Source organism: Nannospalax galili, unplaced genomic scaffold (assembly GCF_000622305.1).
Source record: "Nannospalax galili isolate Female #2095 unplaced genomic scaffold, S.galili_v1.0 scaffold293, whole genome shotgun sequence".
NCBI classification, from domain to species: domain Eukaryota; kingdom Metazoa; phylum Chordata; class Mammalia; order Rodentia; family Spalacidae; genus Nannospalax; species Nannospalax galili.
The window spans coordinates 6,037,581-6,044,703 of NW_008337147.1; the positions used below are offsets into that span (position 1 = coordinate 6,037,581).

The window sequence follows — 7,123 nt, forward strand, 5'->3', positions numbered from 1 at the left end:
TTAAATATAATTTGATCATATTTAACTATTTCCTAAATTATATAATTTCATTAAGTATATTAATATCTGTGGGGTTGACAAGATGGCTCAGTAGGTAAAGGCACGTGACAACATATTAGACCTGATATTATATATCCTTTAATATCCAAGTATTACAATTGTTAATGATGATTGTTCCAATAAGTTTTCTAAGACATGATAATAGTATAATTCTTGGCATAATGTTCTATGACATGTTTATGTCAACCATTACAATTATTTTAATTTTCAATACTAATACCTTCTATTCAGCTATGTAATACTTAGTGCTGAACAGACAGAGTTGCATAGAGTTGAGATTATGATCTTTTTAAAAATACTTTATTATTTATATTCTTTGTGTATGAGTGTATTGCTTGCATGTATGTAAGTCAGAGCACCTGTGTCATGCAGTGCCCTTGGAGGTCACCTGGAACTGGTGTTGCAGATGGTTGTTAGTCACCATGTGGGTGCTGGGGTTTGAACCTGGATCTTCTGCAAGAGAAGCCATTGCTCTTAAACACCAAGCCAGCTCTCCAGACCCTTGAGATTATAATCTAAAGAATTATTCTTATCCATTTTCTATCTCTATATCATTTTGCCCAAAAAAGTTCCTTAACAATAATATAATTTTCATCATTATATTTGTCTAACTAGTAAATACATCTCATTCAACGTTTTGAGAAACTAAAGACACATGTTAGAAATTAGACACCTTATCAATGCTAAATTAAATACTTAATTTCTGTGTAACCTGAGTCTTGTTTTCTGGCAGGCTCAGTAATGTCCAACTTTGTTCTGTCTTCAGGGTGTGTCTAGTACATATTTCTGATCCTAGTCAGAACTTTCCTAAGGGGATCCTCCATTCTTCCTCCTTAGTTATCTATGACAAGAATTTGTTTTAGTCAGTTTTCTGTTAAGCACTTCTAACAGAAAGCCCCAAATTGTAGAATAAGATTAAAATCCACTTTCTAGAGCTTACAGAAATTCTTTAGGCAGCAAATTCTTAAACACCATGTGCCTTTTTCGGTGAACGACTTGGTTTTCAGTAGCTGGCTCTTCTTTAATGTGTGACTTCAATTAATTGTTTCAAAGATTTATATTTGTTGGGGGGGCAGTTTATGTGTGTGTATGCTACCTGTGTGCAGGTGCCTTCAGAGCCCAGAGGAGGGCATTGGATCCCCTGGAGAGGAGTTTGAGAGGGTTGTAAACCATACTATGTGGGTGCTGGGAACTGAACTCAAGTCTTCTGGGGGAACAGGAAGTGTTCCTAACCACTAAGCCATCTCTCTAGGCCAATGAATTGTTTTATAAATTGCATGCATCCCTTCCCTAAATCTAGCATTTTGAGCAATTAGCTAGTTCCTATTTCTTAGCATTTTATTACTATCCCAAAGGCTTTTTTTGCCTATATCCCCAAGGTAGTTAAAGAATACAACACATTAATACTTCATTAACGTTGACTGATTATACTTAACAGTATAACCTCAGGAAAAACCAGCGATTCACTGAATTTTTATGCAAGAACTTAATTTTAACAATCCCAGATTTTGCTTTGAAAACTCAACAAAGCTGAACATATGTGGAAGGAGGTGGTGTTGTTATGTTTATAGGTGAAAATATGTAAAGTTTGATCTTATAAGCACTGAACTTTAATGACATCTGGATCAGTTTCTGAAAAAACATAGAGACAAAAACATATGCAGAATCAGCATATGGTTTTCTTCGATACTCAAAGTTGTGAAGCCTCAATTTCTTATGTCCTCCAGTGTGTCACCATTTATAGAGCATTTATTGTCACTATATTTATTCATCTATGTATCTTTTTCTTTGCTTATAACTCAGCCAGATGGTGATTTTCTTTACTGGTCTAAACTTTACTTCAATAGGCGTATAAATAAATAAGAAAAGTGTAGTAGTCTCCACAGAGTAGGCTTCCATTCTGGTTGTTGTCCTCTAAATTTGTTAAGTGCTGTTTTAAGGAACAGTTACTTTATAGTTTTCACTCCACACTGCAAGGAGTGTTTCATCCTCATCACACTACCTTGGCTTTCCAGAGATAAAAAAAAATATCACTTCTATTGCTGCCTGCCTGAATTTACTACAGTTCCATTTGCAACACTGAACAGACATAATCCCTAGTATAAAACAGAAGGTGAGGCCACTCAAAACACATCCAAATCAATTAAATCAAAAAATTTTAAATGCTTCTCAATTACATAGTGTATCTGGCTGCATAAGTGAAGGGACAAAATGAAGAAACCAAGAACTTTGATCTGGAGATGTTTATGCTGTCTTTATGTATATTGAATTAATTATTGCAAGAATAATTTCTTGTGAATAGGAATATATATAAAATTATTTTTTTACCACCGTAGATACTATGTATTTTATTTTCGTGTTGCTGGGTGACATTTGTTAGAAAGCACTACTTAATTATATTTATCATGAGGAGCAGACATTCAATGTTCACACATTTTAATAGGCAACATCATTGCAAATATTGATGGTGAATTTCAACATCATTTTGAATTTCAGATTCAGTGCTCTTGCCCTAGGTGGTCTGGTTGAGCAGATGCGCAGAACCCAAGATATGAATTTCTAGCACAGTGTCCAGTATTTGAAAGATACTGGACCTTCTCTTTAAAAGACTGCATTAGTATAGAGAGCATCATGAAAATCAATAATCTGTGTTGAAATCCTTCATCTCTGAGCTGTAGTCTTCTCATCTGCTGTTACGATAATAATGCCTGTTTGTAACTGCTATTACAAGAAATGAATTTGGTTCAATATATAGAAATAGTTGCCAAGTATAAATATCACTAAATGCATTTCAAACATTTCTATCTTTTTAGAAAATTATTTCTATATCCAGTAAATCATGACTGATGGGATATATGAATCTCTAAATTAAAACATGAATACAAACAGAATGAAAGTGTTCCTTTGGAATACACCAAGAGGGAAATGGGCATATGGACATGTGATCTCCCAGGTGCAAATATGTGCGGCTGTTGTCTTTGTCCAAAGAGGTGGTGTTCTAGTATATTTTTCCATTGCTGTGACAAAACACTGCGATCAATACAACCTTGTGGGGGGAAATGCTTTATTAGGCTTACATCTCCTGGGTCACAATTCATCAGAGAGCCCAAGGTAGGAACTAAGGGCAGGAACCTGGAGGCAGGAGCTGAAGCACAGACCATAAAGGAACACCTACCTGCATACTGGCTTGCTCCCCTTGCCCATGCTCAACCTGCCTTCTTATATAATACAGGACCACCTGCCCAGGGGTGGCACCACCTACAATGGGCTGAACCCTCCCACATCACTCAATCAAGAAAATGCCCCACAGACATGGCCATAGGACAGAATGAAGGCAATTCCCCAATTGAGGCTCCCTCTACCCAGGTGTGTCAAGTTGATAACTGAAGCTATCCAGCATGGGTAGAAATTGGCTCTGCTTAATGGGAAAGCCAAAACAGCAAACTGTTCATTGATAAGCAGGCACTTAGAAAAGCATCTGTTTATTGAACAAAATAATGTGTTCATTATTTGGGCTGGAGATAATGCTAAGTTATAAGACATTCTACAGAAAGGGATTTCATTTATCTTGGCAGTTATTGAATGTGGTTAGAATACTGGTGAAATACTTATATGTGATGTGGTCATAAGAAGTGAACAAGAAAGCAGGATTCAGATATGCTCTGGAAACCCTGTTATTCCAGATTTAGGCATTTGGGATTTATCTTTGAACAATGATATGATTTTTTTTTTTTGTATAAGCTTTAAACAGTGGAATGAAATGCTCACAATTCCATCTAATCCTGATTCCCTGCCACCTCCATGAATTGACTCAGACATCCCTTTGCTGCCTCTGGGCAGTGCTGCTTCCCAAACCACACGTGTTTTACTTCAGCCTTTAATCTTCTGGGTAGCAGAGAAGTCTGAGTCTCTGCCATTTAGTGTGGAAAAAGATGTGCACTACGTTCTTAAATCATTTGGCTCCCTGAGAGCTGGCAGCTGCATTAAAGTTTTCATTCTAGTTATATGTTTGGTAATTTGCAGTTTGAGCATTTCTTATTACAAAATGTTGAGATTTTTTTTTTCTGGATAACTAGCTTTTACCTTACTGCATTAACAAATATTTTGTGATAACCTCCAATAAGCCTGCATTCTTATATAAACCCTCCCCTTTAAGTGTAAGAGGGGATCTTTAATGTGAAGTGAGGCGATTTGCCTTGATTACATTACCTTATATGGATATGGAAAGAGATGTCGCAGATATAACCACGGATGGATCCCTTTTGTATTTGACGAAGATGGAGTATCAAAAGTGGGTCTGAATAAGTTGAGGTCTTTAAAAGAGAAAAGATTCAGCGTGTCAATCTCCACATGGTACAAAAGAAAATAAGCAGTTATTTTATACTGTTCATAGAAGCCATATGACAGAGAATTGTAAGTGACCTCTAGGAGCAGAAAGTAGTCCCTTTGCAACAGCTAGTGAACACACAGACTCAGAATAATGAACTGCCAACAACTATCGAACTTAAAGAGATCTATAAAGCTAACATGGGGACTGTAACCCCAAGAAAGACCTTGATTAGTGACCGAAGGACCAGGCTAGGCAACACCTGGATTCCTAGCCAACAGAAAACATGCCATAACAAGAGTGTTTGTTTTGATCCACTAAGCTGGAGGGAATTTATTGTACTGCAATATGGAAAACAGATCTCCAAAGGCAGAATGAGTTTGTGTTGTCACTCATCTGACAGACAGTGTGTATTCTGGGAAATTTGGGGATTTAGGAATTTGGGGGCCATGTGAATGATAGATGAGTAAGAAAAATTTCAAGCATGAATGAATAAAACCCTGAAGAGATGACAATGGAATTATTTTTTCATGGAGATAGATTCAAAAGGTAAAATAAATTTCAAACAAAGAATCCTATGGAGTAGAGCAATAATGATGCTCAAAGAATATAAACTTCAGATTCCTGTGTTTCTTAGAACATTTGTCCACTAAAATAAAAAAAAAATCTGAAATTATTTCAGATATTACTCTTGTTTAATCTTTTCAAAAAATGGAGGTTGAGTAATGAATTGTATCTCCATCAAAGTCTGACTTTGTGGAGAGTTCTTGAACTTTGCCACTACCCAATCACACTGCATTGTTGTACAAGCAACTGTGTTTCATTTCTCTTCGTATGTTTTTGAAGTTTGAAAATTGAGCTTGAAGTGACTTATATTTTCTTATGTAATAAGGTTTTTGACATATTTTGGGGGCTTTTTTTGTTTGCTTGCTTTAAAAAAGACTATGTTAAAAAGGCTGGCTTCGATCTCACAGAGATCTGCCAGTCTCTGTCTCCCAAGTGCTGAGATTAAAACCAAGTGCCACCATGTTTGTCCTGATATATATTTAATGTTAATCAAGCATAGAGCCACAGCTAATTTTTAAGTTGGCTAACTATAACTTTTGCCAACTTAATTTTTCTTTAAACTTCATAGTATATGGTTTGTTATTTGTTGGAAAGGTAACAATTTCTTAATGGCTTATCACTGTACCCATAGTTTAGTGTGTGTTTATACATAAGATTCCTGGCCTAAAAACAGACTTACCAAGTCAGGTGTGCTGGCATATGCCTTTAATCCCGGCACTCTGGAGGGAGAGACAGGTGAACCCCTGTGAGATCAAGTCCAACCTGGTCTACATAGCAAGTTCCAGGCCAGTTGGGCTAAAGGGAGACCCTGTTTCAAAAAATCAAAAACCAAAACACCAAACAACAACAAAATAGACTTATTAAATCAAATTCCTGATATTTCTCAAGTATTAATAAGAGATTTTATGACCAACCAAGTCTATAGGCTTAGAGTTAATAAGCAAAGTCATAGTAAGTATTCCAGAAAGTAAGGAAGAAGTGTTTAAATTATTAAGTTTAGAAAGTACACTTAATCTTCTGTGTACCTTATAAGTCTGTTCATAGAGGGATATTATCTAAAATTAAATCAAAGTATACTTTAGTATTATAATGGTTCTGAAAATTATTCTTTAACCTACATCTTAGCAATATTCTTTGGTCATATAATTATTTTTCATCTTATTTCTTCATTTTTCAATCAAACATGTGTAGAATCAACCTTTAGAAATGGATAATATATTCATATACTCTCTTTGAATTTCCAAACTGATTTTAACCTAACAATAAATTTAACACGTTATTTTTTTAAAAAATCTTAATTTAAATGAAATATTAACATTTAAAGCAGAGATTGTGACTCTTTTGAAGGAAACATGAAAGGAAATGAGTGATTTGTATCATTTGCACTAAATATATATAAAGATTTCTTAAAGGTATTATTTAAACATATAGTAAATCATAAACATTAATTTTATGTTATTTGATAAACATTTACATTTTTAAAAGAAGCTCAGCTATTTTCAAAAGAGATTGTGCCAATTCATAATGTCCAAGTTATTTAATTACTATTCTTTTACTTTTATGAATCATTCCTTGATGTTGTTTCTCAGAATTGTTGCTTAATTTAAATTAGGCAGTCAAGGGGGCTGGAGAGATGGGTCAGTGGTTAAGAACACTGGTTGTTCTTGCAGAAGACCCAGTTTCAAATCCCAGCACCCACATGGTAGCTAACAACTGTCCGTAACTCCAGTTCCAGGGGATCCAACAGCCTCTTCTGACCTCCATGGGCATTAAATGGCATGGGTGCTCTTATCTACATGCAGGCAATACAAGCACACATATAAAAAAAGAAATAATATTCCTTTGGATAGAATTGGGGTCTGCTGTTAATGTTTCCAGTAGTATGTTGGGTTACTGTCTGGAAGAGCCTTTATCCATCCTGGCCAAGAACTCGACTGAAGGTATCACCTGTCTGGCTTTGCTGTTTGTCAAGTAACTTTTAGTTATATATATGTGTGCTCTTATGAAATTATATTGGCCCCTTTAATCTTTGGTTATACTTCCCTTTTGGGTGTTTAAGGACATACCATTGGACCAGAAAAACTGATTTGTTTTCACTCTTGAGGTCATTTGAGGATCTGTTCCTCAGGGGTCCCGTGGGCTTGGGAGGAGCCCCTGGCTCCTTTCTTT

At 35.6% G+C, this 7,123-nt stretch overlaps 1 protein-coding gene across 2 annotated transcripts in view; it reads left to right on the forward strand.

Moving 5' to 3' along the window:
* Cadm2 (cell adhesion molecule 2) overlaps positions 1–7,123 on the forward strand; it is a 1,155,779-nt gene that overhangs the window by 962,605 nt on the left and 186,051 nt on the right. The window lies entirely within an intron of this gene.